Source organism: Eubalaena glacialis, chromosome 4 (assembly GCF_028564815.1).
Source record: "Eubalaena glacialis isolate mEubGla1 chromosome 4, mEubGla1.1.hap2.+ XY, whole genome shotgun sequence".
Taxonomy (NCBI): Eukaryota; Metazoa; Chordata; class Mammalia; order Artiodactyla; family Balaenidae; genus Eubalaena; species Eubalaena glacialis.
This window is the reverse complement of record NC_083719.1, coordinates 62,288,527-62,311,827: the sequence shown is the minus strand read 5'-3', so window position 1 is coordinate 62,311,827 and position 23,301 is coordinate 62,288,527. Positions and strand designations below refer to the sequence as shown.

General features: G+C 42.2%; 1 protein-coding gene across 3 annotated transcripts in view; it reads left to right on the top strand.

Moving 5' to 3' along the window:
• Positions 1–23,301, top strand: part of LHFPL2 (LHFPL tetraspan subfamily member 2) — a 173,170-nt gene that overhangs the window by 64,708 nt on the left and 85,161 nt on the right. The window contains exon 1 of one of the 3 annotated variants that reach the window (XM_061189384.1): positions 6,095–6,126. The exons of the other annotated variants lie outside the window; for them this stretch is intronic. The gene's annotated coding sequence lies outside the window, so the exon portion shown is untranslated. Of the gene's footprint in view, positions 1–6,094; positions 6,127–23,301 lie in introns of those variants that run through there. 3 annotated transcript variants of the gene reach the window in all.

Sequence of the window (23,301 nt, the reverse complement as noted above, 5' to 3'; positions counted from 1 at the left end):
CCTAAAATCTGAGGTCACACTGCTTCCCTCGTTTTCATTGCCAGCGAGAGGTACTTCCCAGCAAATGCTACTGTTCTTCTTCTTACCTTTCTTAAGAAGGTTTTTTTTATCCCGGTTGTCTTTTCTTCCTCATTTACTTATGGGAAATTGAAAGAACATAGGAGGCTCTGTTCCTACTTTTTCAGTGTTAATCTAAATTTTGTGAAAATCCTAAACTGGTCAGTTCCTCCCCTTCCCAACTGAAATCTCCTTGAGCTTAGAATGCCATCTCCATTTACAAAGTCCTTCTCATCAGCTGCTTGCCGAGAGCTAGAATCATTTAGGTCAGATTGTTTCAACATGAAATAAGACTGAAGATCCCTTATTTATCATCTAGAAGTAAAACCATTTATAAAACCGTCACTCCTTTAAAAAAAAAAAAAAAAAGAAAGAAAGAAAAACTGAGCCATTGGTACGAGACTGAATTGGGGACAAAATTCGTTCCCTTATTTTTAATTGTAGGGCTCCTGTTTATGCAAAGTGGCCCAGGGATAAAGAAGTAGCCAGTCTGAGTTGAGCTGGATAAAGATGAACAAAAGGGTTGAAAACATTTATTGAGTTATTTATTTGCCTACTCATTTCCTGTTATTGTTAACTGAATGAATTTCTCTACCAGCCTCTTCCTAAAACATCTTCCTTCTGATTATTATAGTTGAGGAAGCTCCAGGGACTTGCTTGGTCTTTTCCTTCACCTAAAGATCCCTGTTAAAGTCCTTGATTAGATATGATAAGCTGGAATATAAATGAAAAGTGGTAAATGAGATTCCAGGAGCAGTTTTCAAGAGTCCTACAGCTCCATCAGTCCGCTCAGTCAACCAGTATAAATTACGCAGTATGGTGGGCATTTCGACAGATGCATCTTTCTACTTGGCTCAGTCCTGAAATCTGAGAATATTCCAACCACAGCTTCAGTAGTTGCTCTGCTTTGACCCATGCTGCAGGAAAATGGCCAGACCAGAATCACTCAACTTGGGGCCCTTCATAGGCCGTGTGAGGGCCTTTTTTGCTTTGTTTGAGGGCAGTTTTCATCTTTTTCTTTTTTCTTTCCTTTTTTTGCAGACTCAGATTCAAAAAGGTGGAGGAAATAAACTTTTGTACTGAGGTTTGAGTGTCATACTGAGTGTGTTACTGAGTGTACCTTCTCAGAAGGGTCTGCTCGAAACACAGCTATTTATGAATAAGCAGCCTCCCTGCCACTGAATTGTAGCTTCTAGGCAGCAGAGAGCTGGACTTGGAGTCTCTGAGCCCTCACAGTGCTCACGTATGTTGTTGATGGATCACGTGGTAGTTTTGTCCTTGTTAGAGGACATGTAGCTAAGAGCAAGCATGCTACTGGGAACCTAGTGTGTGAGATGAGTGGAGTGGAATGGTGTTGGAAGCCTTATACTGAATGATTCCTGGAAGAGAATTCCTAGAGGAAATTGGCAGTAAAGTGAAGCCATTCATCTCACCCCTTGATCTCTTAGCAGGGGAAAGTACCTGTCCCCGGGTGGACTGAGAAGCCCCTGAAATATATATGACCCAACCCATTCCCAAACAGGTTTCCATTTGAAATGGAACTGCCAGCAACCTTCCTTCTTGCAAGAAAAAGGAAATTATCAACTACACCTGGTTGTGGGTGCTCAATTCCAAACCTCTCCAAATGCCCCCTGCTAGAGGGAGCCTGAACTCAGCCTCATTTGGACACCAATTGGCAAAATGGTCTCATTCCTTCTTCTCTCTGCCCCTTAGGTCATAGTTTTTTCCTGCTCTCTCATTGCTTTTGAAAAACCCAGTAATATTCCTTTTATTCTTTCTGTGATTGACATCTTTTTTTTTTGTCACAAAGGTAATGTGCTGGCATTTCCTATCTTTACGTTGATCCTCTGAAAAGGTGAAGTGCAAACAACCATGCCATAGAAGAGAACATACTTAATATCTTTGCGATGCTATCCAAATTCTTGAGAAACTTATTAGAACTGGATTATCTTGGTGTTTGCCAGTTGAGAACAAGCCAACAACTGTACTTGTCTTTCTTTCCCAGAGGGCACAACAAGAAAAGACAGAAAAGTTCAAGGAATTAAAAATAGAGCTTTCATTAGGAGGTCAGGTAAACATCTCTTTTGAGTTTCACTGAAAAATTCCAGGAGGTCAAGGGCAAAATCTCCAGAAGACTTGTTTCAAGGGGTAGCTCAGTGGAAAGTTCACCTTAAAAAAGATTTAGGAAACCTGAGCATGATATTGCTTAGGGGACTCTTAGAAAAACAGAAAAGGAAAAGGACACCAAAACCCAAAATTTCTACTCATTTGGAAAGTGTGGAAGACCTGGGAATGATTTTCACCAGTGACTATGAGAGACCTCTTCATTGCACATGAGTTTCTTTCTTTCCAGAAGCTGTAGAGTCATTTCTTAAACTTGTGAATTTGAGTCATGAGTGCAGACACCCATGGTGCATATAGGGTCATCTGGGCGGAGAGAACAGCATAACCATCCTTGTAAGCCAGGCACATTTCTGATGTCTGTGGTTTAACCTATAGCATGGTTCTTGGTTATTCACTTTGTGTTGTTCCAGTTACTAGTTTCAGGGTTCAAATGACATCTTTTAACAAGAGTTAAGCTCTTGTTTAACTTTTTTAAAAAAGTTGAAATAAACAGTCACCTTTGACTCTGAAGGAAATTAAACCACAGTTCAGGTTACCAGTGGAGATTGTGGAATTTCTGTCCTGGAGATCTTCAAAAGTAGAACATGAAAATTAGGTCACTTAAGTAAGTCTGTTTGGAGGCTAACCAAGATGGCATCTTGCAGAGTTCCCAAGTTTAGAAAACAACTCATGTTAATATTCATATATCCTTAGAACATAAGGAAAATCAGTACTTTGTTCCATTGTCTTTTGACTTCTTAAAAATGTTTGACTTCCCCATGCCCTGAAATGACTGTGTCTCTCATTTGTGTTGTATGCTAATGTTGCTTGTGGAAATTTGGGAGTGAGTAGGAGGGAGGAAGGAAGAAGTCCTTTTAGAAGATGACATTTGATCTTTTCAGAGGGTGGCACTGGGAGCTCACTTGGCTTCAACAGAGCTGACTTGACTGAGCATATTAACAAACTCCCCAAAGAGCAGTGCTTAGCTCGAGGGCACTTCCTGTAAAGAACTATTGCTTTACTAAATGATCAAACTTGCTGGCTTTAAATGGTCTATAAAATGTGAAGAGGTTGGTTGGTTCAGTGACATTGGAAGCTATTAACTTAAAAAAGTTAAGAAGATTGTCTGAAACAAGATTTTTAAATCATCTGGCTCCAGTAGGAGTCTAGAATGACAAAACTGAAAAAGTCAAGAAAAGTTTTTGTGGCATGCCAAACCACAGTGAGCATAGTTCTTAGTGACTTGCTGAATTCCCAGTGTCCCCGGGGCTGGCCGTCTACTTCTGCAGACTGCATCCAGCTCTAGCCTACCACATAGTGACAAACCAGCTTCCCTCCCACCTACTGACCTTAAAGACACACTGTTCATTGGCTTTTGAGCATCTGTAAGAAAGAATTGGTTTTTTAGAAATGAGAGACGTTATAAGCTATTCAAGGTGCTCAGCAGACAGGAAAACAAAAGGTAAAATTGGAGGGCTTTTGTGTGTGCGTGTACCAGTAACTTATGAAAACCTTTCTTCCATTCTTTTTAGTGAAGATAGATTTATCTTAAGAATTTTAGTTAGGTCAATGTCCTATGTGACTCTGTTTCTTGAAATTGCCCAGTCAATGTAATATGGATTTAAGACATTCCCAGGGACCTAGAAACTAAAATATACTACCTTCCCTTTGTTTTTCTTCTCTTTGTCTTTTTTGTTTGTTTGTTTTATTTTCCTGGACAGGCAAAAATAAAGGAGAGAACTCTTAAGCTATAACATTTGGTTTTAGTGCTGTTTTCTTTCCTTGTTCCATTTAAAAAAGGACACATTCATTAAAGTAAGACCCTATGTTTTTAGTTCTTTCTCTCTTTTAACTTTCCATTTATTTGAAGTTGGTTCTGCCATGTGGTGGTTTTCAAGATGTTTGTTTATTTACAGTGAAACCCTTTCTTTCAAATGAAATCTTGTGTTTAATATATGAAACAGATAAACTGCAGCTGTTCTGGGGGTTGCCCCTCGGCCTCCTCCTGCCTCATGGTTCCTGAGACACAGCTGAGTAACCCAGGGCCCTGAGGAACCTGGTTTTTAATCCCCTGGCATGAACACAGGATTAGGAGGGAGTGCCCAGTTTGCTGTCCCCAGCTTCGCCACCCAGACTTTTTTGTCACTTCTCTTCTCTGGACTGAGTTCCCAGTTTGAAAAAATGATGGCTTTGTATCAGATCATCTCTGAGGTTCTTCCTGCCCTAACAGTCAGCAGTTCTGAGCTATACACAGAGAGCTTTGAGGCGCTGAAACGTTCGGTGACTGAGGAATACACACAGTGAGAGCAGGAGGCCTGGCTAAAGGAAGAATCGTCCTGTTCTAGCGTGAATGGTTCATGTAAATGAAAGGTCAGGAACCAAAACTGATGCATCAGCAGAATTGTCTCTGAGGAAAATGTTATCTGGAGATTTCAGTGAGGCATCCTCTAACACAGAAGAGTGTTGCGGAGAGAGGGATTTAAACCAGTTGCAGGTTGCTGTTTACCATTGATTGTAGTTGAATTTGCTGCTTAAGTGCTTAGCTATTGATATTAACAAATAAAATAATATTCTCTCGCTAGAGAAAATTCTGTCCTATCACTGTGTGTGTGTGTGTGTGTGTGTGTGTGTGTGTGTGTGTGTGTGTTGGGAAATGCATCTGAGGCATACATAGTTCAAGAATCTGCAGCCAGTTAACACATTTGGTTAGAGAATGGGGTATGGTGAAGCCAAGGTCAGGGTTCAGTAGCTCTGGGGGCCAGTTAGCTGGGCAGGGCTCTGGGGCCAGACTGTACTTTTAACCCTGACCAGCTGCTTCTCACATGTGTGCCATGGGTCACAGGGAGGGTTAGAGAGCCTGGAAGGATATCCGAACTCAGCTTTTCCTCCTGGGACCTTGCAGGCAGGTCCTGGTTATGGAGGGCTTGGCGTCTCATCTTGGTGGATGGAGGGCATGCTGCCTACATCTTTAACAGCTATGAGAAAAATCTTTTAAATTCTCCCTGTGAGCCAGGGTCTCGGTGCCTGCTGCTCGTGGGTCTCTCTAGCCTGAAGACAAAACTTCCAAGGCTAAGTTAGAGTAGAGATTACTGAAATAATGCTCTATAGTTCTTGCTGTGACAGTACCCTCCTCTTTTTTGGGAATTGGGAGAAGGGTTGGCATTAGAAGAGAAATCTGCTTCTATTTTAACTCCTTAAAGTCCATTGTTCTCTGTAGCTGTTCTCATTTCTTCATTGAAATACCATTTTGTAATTATTTGAAACACTTGGTTTTCATCTGTAAAAGAATAGCGTACAGGAATCTTATGAAAGTTGTTTGGAAAAATATGATTCCAGGGCACACAGTTCCCCCAGAGAATGGTTCTGTATGAATAGATTTTTACTACTAATTACACACAGAACATTTTCTCTTGTTTCTTAGCATACATGCAGTCATGTATGAGCCCTCAGTAGGATTTCATTTTTGCCCAGGGAAGCAATTAGATTTAGCTGTAATCTGTCTTCTATGAAAGATAAGGAAAGACAAGTCATCTGAGCTAACGTTATCTCGAGCACTTCTTTGATGAGAAAAGTATTTGTTTTCATTATAAACATTACAGAAGTATAAAACTTAAGTGCCTCTTGATCTCTGCACCAATCATCATAGTCTTGAGCCAATTGTGAAAATGGGTATAAAAATTAGAATTTTAAAACGTCTGTTGATTTTTATCCCCGGAATTAATTTACTCCAGGTCAGTGGCTTCCGAAGTGTGTGTTTTCACCGTCGAGTGCTTTCGTCAAGCAAGATTTTAAGTGGAATTTTAACGCAGAAGAAAAAGATAAAAGCAGAGACCCCGAAGTTGTAGCTGGGGAAGCACTCTGCTCGCTTCCTCCTGCACCCCGCCAGCGGCACCCCTGGGGCCCTGTGCTCGAGGACCCTCTGCAGCACGCTTAGAGCAGACGCCTCGCCCAGTTGCTTCGGCCCCTGTGCGTGTTGAGGTTGGGCCTTCCTTCACCTCCTTGACTAACTCTTCTGAACGGGGCACTCACGGTGACGTGTGTTTCCCATTGCTGATTCTGGGTGGTTATTTTTAGTTAAGCAACTTAAAAGCAAACCACCTAAGCCAACCAGTGATTTTTTTTTCTATCCTGAGATTGGACCTTTACATTTGACTCATCTTTTGAGTTTAGCTCAAATGCCACATTTGTCACTGCTTTTAGTCTGTGCCAGGAAATTTTTCTCCTTGTGGATTTACGTTCAAACCTGTAACTACAGTGCTTGCGCCATGGTGGACGCTCATGTTCACTGACCTTGTAGGAATGAGCTTTTTCCTTTTATACCCTATTCTGAGTAATTGTGTTCCTGCCTGCTTTCTTTCCGGCACTGGATAATAACACATAATGCAGCGTTATTCCACACTGTAGATAACGCTGGAGTATCTCTTAATCTTTGATCAGACTGGACTAGCTCAGAATCCTACATGAGAAAAACAGCCTCGTGTAAATATACAATTCTCGAATCCATGTTGTGCGGGTAAGGTGGCACTGAGGATGGTTGGTCTTAGTCTTAATAGGTGTTCATATATTCATAAGCATTTTTCGAGCACCTGTTGTCTATAGAGTAATTTGGCTAAGCCTCGACGAGACAGATCAGATATTTCACATGCAGTCACTCCTTTAGTATGCATCCCTGTGAGGTAGATGCTATTAATTTTTTTTTACTATACAATAGCCAGCTCTTCCCTTACTCCAGGGTAATCTCACCCTTAACTATGGCTTCAGCCATCTCCTGATAATTTCCCAAATTCTGTTGTCTGCTCTAAACTCCTTGCTTCAGTTCCTGCCTTTTGCTTACTGGAATCCCCCCTACCTGGTTGCCCAACCAGTTACAGTTGGCCCTCATACCCATGGGTTTTTTTTTTCTTTTTAATATTTACTTATTGGCTGTGCCGGGTCTTAGTTGCGGCATGCAGACTTCATAGTCATGGCATGCGAACTCTTAGTTGCGATATGCGTGTGGGATCTAGTTCCCCCACCAGGGATCGAACCCAGGCCCCCTGCATTGGGAGCATGGAGTCTTACCTACTAGACCACCAGGGAAGTCCCTATCCATGGGTTTTGCGTATGCAGGTTCAATCAGCCTTGGATTAAAACCTGCCAATACAGAGGGCCAACTGTACTTCAAACAAGAAGTAAAACTGTCACTGTTTGCTGATGACATGATACTATACATAGAAAATTCTAAAGGTGCCACCAGAAAACTACTAGACCTAATCAATGAATTTGCAGGATACAAAATTAATGCACAGAAATCTCTGGCATTCCTATACACCAACAACGAAAAATCAGAAAGAGAAATTAAGGTAACACTCCCATTTACCATTGCAACAAAAAGAATAAAATATCTAGGAATAAACCTGCCTAAGGAGGCGAAAGACTTGTACTCAGAAAACTATAAAACACTGATGAAAGAAATCAAAGATGATATAAACAGATGGAGAAATATACCATGTTCTTGGATTGGAAGAATCAATATTGTGAAAATGACTATACTACCCAAAGCAATCTACAGATTCAGTGCAATCCCTATCAAATGGCATTCTTCACAGAATTAGAACAAAAAATCTTACAATTCGTATGGAAACACAAAAGACCCCAAATAGCCAAAGGAATTTTTTTTAAATTAATAATTAATTTATTTTTAACATCTTTATTGGAGTGTAATTGCTTTACAATGGTGTGTTAGTTTCTGCTTTGTAACAAAGTGAATCAGTTATACATATACATATGTTCCCATATCTCTTCACCCTTGCGTCTCCCTCCCTCCCACCCTCCCTATCCCACCCCTCTAGGTGGTCACAAAGCACCGAGCTGATCTCCCTGTGTTATGTGGCTGGTTCCCACTAGCTATCTGTTTTACGTTTCATAGTGTATATATGTCCATACCACTCTCTCACTTTGTCACAGCTTACCCTTTCCCCTCCCCATATCCTCAAGTCCATTCTCTAGTAGGTCTGTGTCTTTATTCCTGTCTTGCCCCTAGGTTCTTCATGACCTTTTTTTTTTTTTTCTTAGATTCCATATATATGTGTTAGCATACGGTATTTGTTTTTCTCTTTCTGACTTACTTCACTCTGTATGACACACTCTAGGTCCATCCATCTCACTACAAATAACTCAATTTCGTTTCTTTTTATGGCTGAGTAATATTGCATTGTATATATGTGCCACATCTTCTTTATCCATTCATCTGTCGATGGACACTTAGGTTGCTTCCATGTCCTGACTATTGTAAATAGAGCTGCAATGAACATTGTGGTACATGACTCTTTTTGAATTATGGTTTTCTCAGGGTATATGCCTAGTAGTGGGATTGCTGGGTCGTATGGTAGTTCTATTTTTAGTTATTTAAGGAACCTCCATACTGTTCTCCATAGTGGCTGTATCAACTTACATTCCCACCAACAGTGCAAGAGGGTTCCCTTTTCTCCACACCCTCTCCAGCATTTATTGTTTGTAGATTTTTTGATGATGGCCATTCTGACCGGTGTGAGATGATATCTCATTGTAGTTTTGATTTGCATTTCTCTAATGATTAGTGATGTTGAGCATTCTTTCATGTGTTTGTTGGCAATCTGTATATCTTCTTTGGAGAAATGTCTATTTAGGTCTTCTGCCCATTTTTGGATTGGGTTGTTTGTTTTTTTGATATTGAGCTGTATGAGCTGCTTGTAAATTTTGGAGATTAATCCTTTGTCAGTTGCTTCATTTGCAAATATTTTCTCCCATTCTGAGGGTTGTCTTTTCGTCTTGTTTATGGTTTCCTTTGCTGTGCAAAAGCTTTTAAGTTTCATTAGATCCCATTTGTTTATTTTTGTTTTTATTTCCATTTCTCTAGGAGGTGGGTCAAAAAGGATCTTGCTGTGATTTATGTCATACAGTGTTCTGCCTATGTTTCTCTCTAAGAGTTTGATAGTGCCTGGCCTTACATTTAGGTCTTTAATCCATTTTGAGTTTATTTTTGTGGATGGTGTTAGGAAGTGTTCTAATTTCATACTTTTACATGTACCTGTCCAATTTTCCCAGCACCACTTATTGAAGAGGCTGTCTTTTCTCCACTGTATATTCTTGCCTCCTTTATCAAAGATAAGGTGACCATATGTGTGTGGGTTTATCTCTGGGCTTTGTATCCTGTTCCATTGATCTATATTTCTGTTTTTGTGCCAGTACCACACTGTCTTGATTACTGTAGCTCGGTAGTATAGTCTGAAGTCAGGGAGCCTGATTCCTCCAGCTCCGTTTTTCTTTCTCAAGATTGCTTTGGCTATTCGGGATCTTTTGTGTTTCCATACAAATTGTGAAATTTTTGTTCTAGTTCTGTGAAGAATGCCAGTGGTAGTTTGATAGGGATTGCATTGAATCTGTAGATTGCTTTGGGTAGTAGAGTCATTTTAACAATGTTGATTCTTCCAATCCAAGAACATGGTATATCTCTCCATCTATTTGTATCATCTTTAATTTCTTTCATCAGTGTCTTATAATTTTCTGCATACAGGTCTTTTGTCTTCTTAGGTAGGTTTATTCCTAGGTATTTTATTCTTTTTGTTGCAATGGTAAATGGGAGTGTTTTCTTAATTTCACTTTCAGATTTTTCATCATTAGTGTATAGGAATGCAAGAGATTTCTGTGCATTAATTTTGTATCCTGCTACTTTACCAATTTCATTGATTAGCTCTAGTAGTTTTCTGGTAGCATCTTTAGGATTCTCTATGTATAGTATCATGTCATCAGCAAACAGTGACAGCTTTACTTCTTCTTTTCTGACTTGGATTCCTTTTATTTCTTTTTCTTCTCTGATTGCTGTGGCTAAAACTTCCAAAACTATGTTGAATAACAGTGGTGAGAGTGGGCAACCTTGTCTTGTTCCTGATCTTAGTGGAAATGGTTTCAGTTTTTCACCACTGAGCACAATGTTGGCTGTGGGTTTGTCATATGTGGCCTTTATTATGTTGAGGAAAGTTCCCTCCATGCCTACTTTCTGGAGGGCTTTTATCATAAATGGGTGTTGAATTTTGTCGAAAGCTTTCTCTGCATCTATTGAGATGATCATATGGTTTTTCTCCTTCACTTTGTTAATATGGTGTATCACATTGATTGATTTGCGTATATTGAAGAATCCTTGCATTACTGGGATAAACCCCACTTGATCATGGTGTATGATCCTTTTAATGTGCTGTTGGATTCTGTTTGCTAGTATTTTGTTGAGGATTTTTGTATCTATGTTCATCAGTGATATTGGCCTGTAGTTTTCTTTCTTTGTGACATCTTTGTCTGGTTTTGCTATCAGGGTGATGGTGGCCTCGTAGAATGAGTTTGGGAGTGATCCTCCCTCTGCTATATTTTGGAAGAGTTTGAGAAGGATAGGTGTTAGCTCTTCTCTAAATGTTTGATAGAATTCGCCTGTGAAGCCATCTGGTCCTGGGCTTTTGTGTGTTGGAAGATATTTAATCACAGTTTCAATTTCAGTGCTTGTGATTGGTCTGTTCATATTTTCTATTTCTTCCTGGTTCAGTCTCGGCAGGTTGTGCATTTCTAAGAATTTGTCGGTTTCTTCCAGGTTGTCCATTTTATTGGCATAGAGTTGCTTGTAGTAATCTCTCATGATCCTTTGTATTTCTGCAGTGTCAGTTGTTACTTTTCCTTTTTCATTTCTAATTCTATTGATTTGAGTCTTCTCCCTTTTTTTTCTTGATGAGTCTGGCTAATGGTTTATCAATTTTGTTTATCTTCTCAAAGAACCAGCTTTTAGTTTTATTGATCTTTGCTATCGTTTCCTTCATTTCTTTTTCATTTATTTCTGATCTGATCTTTATGATTTCTTTCCTTCTGCTAGCTTTGGGGTTTTTTTGTTCTTCTTTCTCTAATTGCTTTAGGTGTAAGGTTAGGTTTTTTATTTGAGATGTTTCTTGTTTCTTAAGGTAGGATTGTATTGCTATAAACTTCCCTCTTAGAACTGCTTTTGCTGCATCCCATAGGTTTTGGGTTGTCGTGTTTTCATTGTCATTTGTTTTTAAGTATTTTTTGATTTCCTCTTTGATTTCTTCAGTGATCTCTTGGTTATTAAGTAGTGTATTGTTTAGCCTCCATGTGTTTGTATTTTTTACAGATTTTTTTCCTGTAATTGATATCTAGTCTCATAGCGTTGTGGTCAGAAAAGATACTTGATACGATTTCAATTTTCTTAAATTTACCAAGGCTTGATTTGTGACCCAAGATATAATCTATCCTGGAGAATGTTCCATGAGCACTTGAGAAGAATGTGTATTCTGTTGTTTTTGGATGGAATGTCCTATAAATACCAATTAAGTCCATCTTGTTTAATGTGTCATTTAAAGCTTGTGTTTCCTTATTTATTTTCATTTTGGGTGATCTGTCCATTGGTGAAAGTGGGGTGTTAAAGTCCCCTACTATGATTGTGTTACTGTCGATTTCCCCTTTTATGGCTGTTAGTATTTGCCTTATGTATTGAGGTGCTCCTATGTTGGGTGCATAAATATTTACAATTGTTATATCTTCTTCTTGGATCGATCCTGTGATTATTATGTAGTGTCCTTCTTTTTCTCTTCTAATAGTCTTTATTTTAAAGTCTATGTTGTCTGATATGAGAATTGCTTCTCCAGCTTTCTTTTGATTTCCATTGACATGGAATATCTTTTTCCATCCCCTCACTTTCAGTCTGTAAGTGTCCCTAGGTCTGAAGTGGGTCTCTTGTAGACAGCACGTATACGGGTCTTGTTTTTGTATCCATTCAGCCAGTCTATGTCTTTTGGTTGGAGCATTTAATCCATTTACATTTAAGGTAATTATCGATATGTATGTTCCTATTACCATTTTCGTAATTGTTTTGGGTTTGTTATTGTAGGTCTTTTCCTTCTCTTGTGTTTCCTGCCTAGAGAAGTTCCTTTAGCATTTGTTGTAAAGCTGGTTTGGTGGTGCTGAACTCTCTCAGCTTTTGCTTGTCTGTAAAGGTTTTAATTTCTCCATCAAATCTGAATGAGATCCTTGCTGGGTAGAGTAATCTTGGTTGTAGGTTTTTCTCCTTCATCACTTTAAATACGTCCTGTCACTCCCTTCTGGCTTGCAGTGTTTCTGCTGAAAGATCAGCTGTTAACCTTATGGGGATTCCCTTGTGTGTTACTTGTTGTTTTTCCCTTGCTGCTTTTAATATGTTTTCTTTATATTTAATTTTGGATAGTTTGATTAATATGTGTCTTGGTGTGTTTCTCCTTGGATTTATCCTGTATGGGACTCTCTGTGCTTCCAGGACTTGATTAACTATTTCCTTTCCCATATTAGGGAAGTTTTCAACTATAATCTCTTCAAATATTTTCTCAGTCCCTTTCATTTTCTCTTCCTCTTCTGGGACCCCTATAATTCGAATGTTGGTGCGTTTAATGTTGTCCCAGAGGTCTCTGAGACTGTCCTCAAGTCTTTTCATCCTTTTTCCTTATTCTGCTCTGCAGTAGTTATTTCCACCATTTTATCTTCCAGGTCACTTATCCGTTCTTCTGCCTCAGTTATTCTGCTGTTGATCCCTTCTAGAGAATTTTTAATTTCATTTATTGTGTTGTTCATCACTGTTTGTTTGCTCTTTAGTTCTTCTGGGTCCTTGTTAAATGTTTCTTGTATTTTCTCTATTCTAGTTACAAGATTTTGGATCATCTTTACTATCATTATTCTGAATTCTTTTTCAGGTAGACTGCTTATTTCCTCTTCATTTGTTAGGTCTGGTGTGTTTTTACCTTGCTCCTTCATCTGCTGTGTGTTTTTCTGTCTTCTCATTTTGCTTAACTTACTGTGTTTGGGGTCTCCTTTTTACAGGCTGCAGGTTCGTAGTTCCCGTTGTTTTTGGTGTCTGTCCCCAGTGGCTAAGGCTGGTTCAGTGGGTTGTGTAGGCTTCCTGGTGGAGGGGACTAGTGCCTGTGTTCTGGTGGATGAGGCTGGATTTTGTCTTTCTGGTGGGCAGGTCCACGTCTGGTGGTGTGTTTTGGGGTGTCTGTGGCCTTATTATGATTTTAGGCAGCCTCTCTGCTAATGGGTGGGGTTGTGTTCCTGTCTTGCTAGTTGTTTGGCATAGGGTGTCCAGTACTGTAGCTTGCTGGTTGTTGAGGGGAGCTGGGTCTTGGCGTTGAGATGGAGATCTCTGGGAGATTTTCGCTGTTTGATACTACGTGGAGCTGGGAGGTCTCTTGTCGACCAGTGTCCTGAACTTGGCCCTCCCACCTCAGAGGCACAGCCCTGATGCCTGGCTGGAGCACCAAGAGCCTGTCATCCCCATGGCTCAGAATAAAAAGGAGAAAAAAAAAAAGAAAGAAAGAAAAAAGAAGGTAAATAAAATAAAATAAAGTTATTAATATAAAAAACTTAAAAAATAATTAGTAAAAAAAATTTTTTTAAGTAAAAAAAAAAAAAAACGGACAGACAGAATCCTAGGACAAATGGTAAAAGCAAAGCTATACAGACAAAATCACACTCAGAAGCATACAGACACACACTCACAAAAAGAAAAAAAGGGAAATAATATATATATCTTTGCTCCCGAAGTCCACCTCCTCAATTTGGGATGATTCATTGTCTATTCAGGTATTCCACAGATGCAGGGTACATCAAGTTGATTGTGGAGCTTTAATCCGCTGCTTCTGAGGCTGCTGGGAGAGATTTCCGTTTCTCTTCTTTGTTCGCACAGTTCCCGGGGTTCAGCTTTGGATTTGGACCCGCCTCTGGGTGTAGGTTGCCTGAGGGCGTCTGTTCTTCGCTCAGACAGGACGGGGTTAAAGGAGCAGCTGATTCGGGGGCTCTGGCTCACTCAGGCCGGGGGGAGGGAGGGGTACGGATGCAGGGCGAGCCTGCGGCGGCAGAGGCCAACATGACGTTGCACCAGCCTGAGGCGCGCTGTGTGTTCTCCCGGGGAAGTTGTCCCTGGATCACGGGACCCTGGCAGTGGCGGGCTGCACAGGTTCCTGGGAGGGGAGGTGTGGATAGTGACCTGTGCTTGCACACAGGCTTCTTGGTGGCGGCAGCAGCAGCCTTAGCGTCCCATGCGCATCTCTGGGGTCCGCGCTGGTAGCCGCGGCTCGCGCCCATCTCTGGAGCTGTTAATCTCCTCTTCTCGCGCACCAGGAAACAAAGAGGCAAGAAAAAGTCTCTTTCCTCTTCGGCAGCTCCAGACCTTTTCCCGGACTCCCTCCTGGCTAGCTGTGGCACACTAGCCCCCTTCAGGCTGTGTTCACGCTGCCAACCCCAGCCCTCTCCCTTGGATCAGACCGAAGCTGGAGCCTCAGCTCCCAGCCCCGACCCGTCCCGGCGGGTGAACAGACAAGCCTCTCGGGCTGGTGAGTGCTGGTCGGTACCAATCCTCTGTGCGGGAATCTCTCCGCTTTGCCCTCTGCACCCCGGTTGCTGCACTCTCCTCCGTGGCTCCGAAGCTCCCCCCCTCCGCCACCCGCAGTCTCTGCCCGCAAAGGCGCTTCCTAGTGTGTGGAAACCTTTCCTCCTTCACAGCTCCCTCCCACTGGTGCATGTCCCGTCCCTATTCTTTTGTCTCTGTTTTTTCTTTTTTCTTTTGCCCTACCCCGGTACGTGGGGAGTTTCTTGCCTTTTTGGAGGTCTGAGGTCCTCTGCCAGCATTCAGTAGGTGTTCTGTAGGAGCTGTTCCACATGTACATGTATTTCTGATGTATTTGTGGAGAGGAAGGTGATCTCCGCATCTTACTCTTCCGCCATCTTGAAGCCCAAAGCAATCTTGAGAAAGAAAAACGGAGTTGGAGGAATCAGGTTCCCTGACTTCAAACTATACCACAAAGCTACAGTAATCAAGACAGTATGGTATTGGCACAAAAACAAAATTATAGACCAATGGTACAGGATAGAATGCCCAGAGAAAAACCCATGCACATCTGGGCACCTAATTTACAACAAAGGAGGCAAGAACATTCAATGGAGAAAAGACAGCCTCTTCAATAAGTGGTGCTGGGAAAATTGGACATCTACATATAGAAAAATGAAATTAGAACACTACCTAACGCCATACACAAAAATAAACTCCAAATGGATTAAAGACGTAAATGTAAGACCAGACACTGTAAAACTCTTAGAGGAAGAACACTCTTTGACATAAACCACAGCAAGATCCTTTTTGACCCACCTCCTAGAGTAACAGAAATAAAAACAAAAATAGACAAATGGGACTTAATTAAACTTAAAAGCTTTTGCACAGCAAAGGAAACCATGAACAAGACGAAAAGACAACCCTCAGAATGGGAGAAAATATTTGCAAATGAAACAACAGACGAAGGATTAATCTCCAAAATATACAAACAGCTCATGGAACTCAATATAAAAAAAAAAACAGACAATCCAGTTAAAAAATGGGCAGAAGACCTAAATAGACATTTCACCAAGGAAGACATACAGATGGCCAAGAGGCACATGAAAAGATGCTCAACATCACTAATTATTAGAGAAATGCAAATCAGAACTACAGTGAGGTATCACCTCACGCTGGTCAGAATGGCCATTATCAAAAAATCTGGAAACAGTAAATGTTGGAGAGGGTGTGGTGAAAAGGGAGCCCTCTTACACTTTTGGTGGGAATGTAAATTGATACAACCACTATGGAAAACAGTATGGAGGTTCCTTAAAAAATTAAAAATAGAACTACCATATGACCCAGCAGTCCCACCACTGGGCATATACCCTGAGAAAACCATAATTCAAAAAGAGACATGCACCACAGTGTTCATTGCAGCACTATTTACAATAGCCAGGACATGGAACCAACCTAAATGTCCATGGACAGATGAATGGGTAAAGAAGATGTGGCACATATATACAATGGAATATTACTCAACCATAAAAAGAAATGAAATTGAGTTATTTGTAGTGAGATGGATGGACCTGAAGTCTGATACAGAGTGAAATAAGTCAGAAAGAGAAAAACAAATACTGTATGCTAACATATATATGGAATATATATATAAAAAAATGGTACTGATGAACCTAGTTGCAGGGCAAGGATAAAGAGGTAGACAAAGAGAATGGACTTGATGACATGGGGTGGGAGGGTGAAGCTGGGGCGAAGTGAGACTAGTATCAACACATATACACTACCGAATGTAAAATAGTTGGCTGGTGGGAAGCAGCAGCATAGCACAGGGAGATCGGTTCAGTGCTTTGTGATGACCTAGAGGGGTGGGTTAGGGAGCATGGGAGCAAGGCTCAAGAGGGAGGGGATATGGGGACATATGTATGCATATGGCTGATTTGCTTTGTTGTGCAACAGAAACTAACAAGGTATTGTGAAGCAATTTTACTCCAATAAAGATCTGTTAAAAAAAAAAAAGCCTCAGTGAGCAAATAGAGGCTACCCTCACCTGATCTCCTTTTCCCTTTGGGTTTCTTGGCCAAGATATTATCATCTACCCATACATGTATTCATCAACTGATACTAAGAACTCAGTCTGTCTCAGGTGCTAGTACAGATATTAGGGGTCCATACAGCACAGACTCAAGCACATTCAAGGCCTTGCCTTAATGGAGCTTACACTCTAGTGGACAAACAACTGACTTAGAAAAAATCTGTATCTGTACCTATATATCTAAATATGTCTATAACTACCCATTCATCCATCTGTATGGATGGCTGTCAGGCAGTGGTGAGAGCTTGGAGAAATAAAGCTGAGTGAGGATGGCAGACAGTGCTGGAGAGTGAGAGGATGTATGCTGTGCTCTTCAGCTCGGGCGGTGAGGGAAGGAGGTGACATTTGTACAGGGACTTGAATGAAGTGAGAGGGTAAGCCATGTGAATGTCTGTGATCTGGAGAAGGCCTCTGTTCCTAGTCAAGGACTTAGTCATGGCCATTTTGTAATGTTGCCGAAGCCACAGTTCGTAAATGTTAGCTAGCAGATGGATGGATGTACCTGGACCTGGGAGTCAACCAAGCAAATAATTATTACCCAGTGTGCTGGGAGTGACAGAGGCATGCTCAGAAGTCTGCATGGGCTCAGAGGAGAGAGGGATGGGAAGAGGTCAAAGGCAAGAGCAAGTTTAGAGAGGGCTCCGCGGAAGATGACACTTGAGTTGGGTCTTGAGCAGAGTTCCACGTATGGAATTGGGGAAGATATGGAGGCCAACGGGCAGATTGGGAGGACACAGCATCAGATTTGGGGTCAAAGCAGGCCATGAAAGAGGGGCACATAGCCCCATGACTTGTCATGGTGAGTGGTCGTCAAACCCAGGACAGGTGAGCTAAGGTCAGGTGTGTTCTTAGAGGATGCATTCATTAATCTGACCTTGAATGCTGTCCTTGGGGAAGAAAAAATGGGAGAAAGAATCTTGGGTTTTCCCCTTTTCTCCCCTTCCCAGGTGCCCCCTTGAGAGCGTTCCTTCCCCACATCCCCCTTATCCTGTGTCCTTTTCTGATTTTAAAGACCGCTTCGGCAAGTTTCCTGTTCTGAGAGCTGTTGCAGAAGTCTCTGCCATCTTGGCTGGAAGATCAGTCATTTATGTGTTTTGAGAAAGAACTCCACTGTGTGGTGCCACGGGGAAGGGACCTGGCTGTGATGCCTGAAAGCTTGAGGGAGAGAGGACGGGGCTCGGCCTTTGCTTCTGACCCAGGGTGAGGCTGTCTTGGTGGGGGGCTGGGCAGGAAGGACAGGCTGTGGCTCTCCTAAATGAGGGGTGTGGGCTCTGGGGTCACCCTTGGTCTGGGCACTCATTGGGAATGGGACGAATGAGCAGCGGGGACTCTGCAGAAAAGCTCTGGCATCTTCCACATGTGGCTTTGGCATTGTTTTGGTGTTAGTGTGTTTGCCTTCATTTTCTCTAATTTATCAGGGTAGGTTTCCTCTACCTCCCACTTTAAGTTTTATTCAGAAGGCTTTATAAATACAGTGGTTCTGTGATAAGATTTCTGTCGTGTATAATAGCTTTTTTTTTTTTTAATTTATTTATTTATTTTTGGCTGTGTCGGGTCTTCGTTGCCGCGCATGGGCTTTCTCTAGTTGCAGCGAGTGGGGGCTATTCTTTGTTGCGGTGCGCGGGCTTCTCGTTGCAGTGGCTTCTCGTTGCAGAGCATAGGCTCTAGGTGCACAGGCTTCAGTAGTTGTGGCTCATGGGCTTTAGAGCGCAGGCTCAGTAGTTGTGGCGCACGGGCTTAGTTGCTCTGCGGCACGTGGGATCTTCCCGGACCAGGGATCGAACCCATGTCCCCTGCATTGGCAGGCGGATTCTTAACCACTGCGCCACCAGGGAAGCCCCACGTATAATCGTTTTTATTCTTTAATACTAAGTCATTGTATTCCTTTGTGGTGTGCATATTCCTCTGCTTAGGTAAGCAGAGCTGTCCGAGGAGATGTCAGGAAATTTCAGTACCCACCTCCTTCTCTCCCTCCTTAGAGTGCAGCGGCTGTGCTCCCCTTTTCCTTGTGGGGTGGTGGTTGTAGTACAGACCTCATTACAGGACTCCACCGCCGAGGAGTATTAGGATTTATTTTTATTGATAAATTATACTGTACATTACTATGTGAGATTTAGTGCCAGCTAAGAATATTTTATTAAAGGTTCATGTACCCTTTGTTTGGTGGTGATGCAGATTTTTACACATTTCTTGAAATTTTTTTTTTCCTGAAAGTGAGAAGCGTTTGAAGTGATTTTATGCCTCCGGCCTTCATTCGGAAGGTGTCCTCACACGTGACACTGGCCTTCTGGGCTCTCTCTGGTGTAAATGAAGATCCTCTTCATTGTCTCTGTGCCACCAAAATCCTGTTACCTGCTCACTAATGTCAAAGGTTTAGCAAAGCTCAAAGCCTTTGATTATGAAGACTGAAGCTTAAGGTACACATACCAGTAGTGACCCACATGCGTTGTGGTATAAGCAAAGGCTGCCAGCCCTTCCCACAGTATAGGGGTCTTGGGGGCGCAGCGCGGGGGCATCCAGGCAGAGAATTGCTAACAACACACGAGAGGGAGTACTTTCCTGGAAAGTAGCAAGGAATGCCTTGTTCGTTTTGGTCTCCCCGGTGCCTGGCAGGTATTTTTTGACTGGGAGTAGATAAAATAATGGACAGATAAATGCTTTTATGTATATGTAAGATAACAAAAAGGGTAAATATTTAAGCTGGGGAAGCTGGGCTTCCTAAAGCAAGCTATCCATTTTACCACTAGAGCTACCTTGCTTAGAGGCAGACTCTCCCTTTCTCTGATTTCTTGCCTGTGTTTTCAGGAAATTGCAAATCCTTTAAAGGAAAGGCATTTCCACAATGGTGCGTTGGCCTGTCCCAATGGTGTAACAGCCCTGCCCCTCAATGAGCTTCACCTCTGTGAAGGCGATGCCACGTGAGCGTCTTCAGGAAGCATTCCATAGGTCAGACAGGCTGATTCCTGGGCTTCAAGGGGTTTATCATTGACGGCCAGCCCGGGAGCAGGGTCTCTAGTTGCTGTATATATGCCTTCGCCTGTGTGAGTCTGAATTACCCTGTTTGGAAATCTTTTTAATGAGTAGACGTTCTTTATTTCGAGTTTTAATCTTGGCATCTGTTTTTCAGAAACACTGGTCTGTTATTACTTAAAGTTTATTCCCAGATTTGGAATGCAGACTGCTAAGAAACGTCAAACAGAAAGGGCTTGTCAGCACTTACAGTCCAAGTTCCTAACGGGGCCGCCTGTTTGCCTGGCATGTGCCCCGGCTGTGCTGTGCTCACCTGCCCTCCTGTGACAACCTGGATCTGTCAAATCTCAAATGACCTGTTCTTGAACAAGTGGCTGTTGGAGTATTGGATGAGGTTTACTCATTGCCAGCGCTTGACGATATTCACAACTGTTTCTCTCTTGCAAAATGATCACGTCTATACTCAAGTTTAAAAAACAAGCAAGAATATTAAGAGTAGTTGTCATCTGGAGGAAGGTTTCTCAGAATTACTTAAAGAGCTCTTTATTTTTATTTATTTATTTTTTTGTTTGCTTATTTATTTAAAAAAAATTTTTTGGCTGCATTGGGTCTTCGTAGCAGCATGTGGGCTTTCTCTCTAGTTGCGGTGAGCAGGGGCTACTCTTCGTTGCAGTGGCTTCTCTTGTTGTGAGCACAGGCTCTAGGCGTGCAGGCTCAGTAGTTGTGGTGCACGGGCTCAGTAGTTGTGGCAAGTAGGCTCAGTAGTTGTGTCTCACGCGGTCTAGAGCGCAGTCTCAGTAGTTGTGGCTCATGGGCTTAGTTGCTCCATGGCATGTGGGATCTTCCCCGGACCAGGGCTCTAACCCATGTCCCCTGCATTGGCAGGTGGATTCTTAACCACTGCGCCACCAGGAAGTCCCTAAAGAGCTCTTTAACTGTGCACACTCGCTCCGTTAGCCTCCTCCACCACCTGTATCCTAAGGATACTCCAGGACAGAAGACATTATGCACCGACTTGAGGACTCCCCTGCGAGGACAGCATAACCACCACCCCGTACTCCTTCCATGCCTGCTGAGTCACCCTTCACCTCTGGTGTTTTCTCCTCATTCTGGAATTCCTGCTGTCATCTTGGCTTGATGATTTTCTCATTCCTATTAACCCAGTATTTCTCTCTTTCCCATATCGTGCCTTTTCTATCTGTGGCAAATTTTCCTAATGCGATCATCCATTCGTTTACACGGTAAACATTCATGAAACATCTGCCCTGTGCCTTGCACTGTCCAAATGCAGGAGATAAAATCCAAGTAGGCTATTCTGTGGTGCGCAGATACTTAAAAACTTACCCTTTAACACATTCATGTTGATGTGGGGAGTTTTGGATTGAGTCATTTCTCCTTCCTTATGAGTAAAAGGAAGTTTCTGTGATGAACGTTCAGCTTGTAGTCTGTGAGGTCTTTGGAAACTTGAACTTCAGGCATTCCCTGTGTGGCTGAGTGGCAGGGCAGGCATCGTAGAGGTTCAAGTCCCCAGGATTTCACATGAGTTATCACAGTCCAGCCTTTGGCAGTCTGCCACCCTCTCTACTTGGTAGACAGGTTCGTGAAATTTGACGCTCTTACGTCTTTCCTGGAAAATCTTGTAAGGTTCAGCAGTCCTTCAGTGGCTGACCCATTTCTGTTAAACTCCTGTTGTCAGACCCAAGGTTATCCCGGACCTGTTGTTAGAATAGTCAGTGCATTCCATTGACTTTTTTTTTTTTAACTCCCAGCCTAGGCTTTGAGTGACAATTTATACTTTGGATGCAGAAATGGGACACTGCTCTTTTTTTTTTCTTTTTTCTTTCTTTCTTTTTTTGGCTGCATTGGGTCTTCGTTGCTACGTGCAGGCTTTCTCTAGTTGTGGCGAATAGGGGTACCCTTCATTGCGGTGCACGGGCTTCTCATTGCGGTGATTTCTCTCTTCTTGCGGAGCACAGGCTCTAGGGGTGCAGGCTTCAGTAGTTGTGGGGCTCGGGCTCAGTAGTTGTGTCTCACGGGCTCTAGAGTGCAGGCTCAGTAGTTGTGGCGCATGGGCTTAGTTGCTCCATGGCATGTGGGATCTTCCCGGACCGGGGATCGAACCCATGTCCCCAGCATTGGCAGGCGGATTCTTAACCACTGCGCCACCAGGGAAGTCCCGGGATACTGCTCTTTGTGTTTGTTATGCTGCCCCTAACTCCCCTTAAAATGTGAACCAACTGCCCCAAGCATTTTTTGTATCAACATAGCACAGTAAAGTAGGATTTGGACAAATATTCCTTTAGTGGACACATGTAAGCGAGAGAAGTGTCTCTACCAAAAATATAGAGTACTTCTTAGTGAGGTAGAAGGGGTGGTTTGTGAGAGTAGTAGGGCTCTTACCATATTTTGCTTTCAGCTCATCTCCTTTGGTATTCACTTCTGTGCTTCACATCTTTGGGACCCATCATTGCCCCTATCCTTGATGAATAAGTATGGTCTTGGTTGTTGCAATATTGCCTGGTTGGAAATACCCTGGACTTGGGAGTCAGAAGTCCTGGGTTGGAGCCCAGATTATAGCGTTTACTGTGTGAGTCAATTTAAATTGTTCAAATTCCTAGTCTGTAAAATGGGAATAATAAATGATGTCTGTTCCCACCCCCACTCCAGCTACCTTCCACTCCTAGTGTTGATCAAATGAGAAAATGAATTTCAAAGTGTCCTGTAACTTACACAGTGCTCTGCCATGGGAGCCCCCATCCTTACCAAGTATGGGCTTTGTGAACTACCGCAGGGTTCATGAAATGCCTCTTTCTGTTACAGGACGGTTATTGAGACTTTCCCCTTCTACGGGCATCTGTGATCACAAGCAGCTGCCTCTTCACCCACCCAGAGGCAGCCTGGACCTCTGTGGGACAGCTGTTTATGATGACATTCTTTCTTCGGTTACGCTGAAATCTAGCCTCCTAACTTCAAGATAACTTACACTTCTTGGTTCTAGTTTTACAGAGTAACATGAAACAGTTCAAATCAGTGCATGTCAAGTTATAGAAATTTATAACTGAGAAAGGGGTCTTAAACTCAGCTTCCTGTTTTTGGCAATTCAGTTCAATAAATAAGAGCTGGGGCCTGTCACGTGGGTGCTGTGCTCCGGCACTAAAGGCAGCTATTGTTTCTCCTCCTGATCTCCGGAAGTGGAACCAAAGGGCAGGGAACCAAATGGGGATGAATGGGAAGCAAAAACTTTTTAACTCCTTAATGTGCAAAAATGTGGTGGTTTGAATTTTTTTAAGAATCCTTGCTAGAAGAAATAGTACCTGTATTTATTGGGCTATGAATAATTTAAATAGCTCAGCAGACTACTAATCTACAAATGAACATATTTACAAAATAGAAATAGAGTCAAAGATGTAGAAAACAAACTTATGGTTACCAAGGGGGGAAGCGAGGGAGGGATAAATTGGGAGTTTGGGATTGACATATATACACTATTATATATAAAATAGATAACTAATAGGAATCTGCTAGGGACTCCCAGTGGTTTAAGACTTTGCCTTCCAATGTAGGCGGTGCGAGTTCGGTCCCTGGTCGGGGAGCTAAGATCCCACATGCCTCTCTGCCAAAAAACCAAAACATAAAACAGAAGCAATATTGTAACAAATTCAATAAAAACTTCAAAAATGGTCCACATCAAAAAAATCTTAAAAAAAAAAAGAAA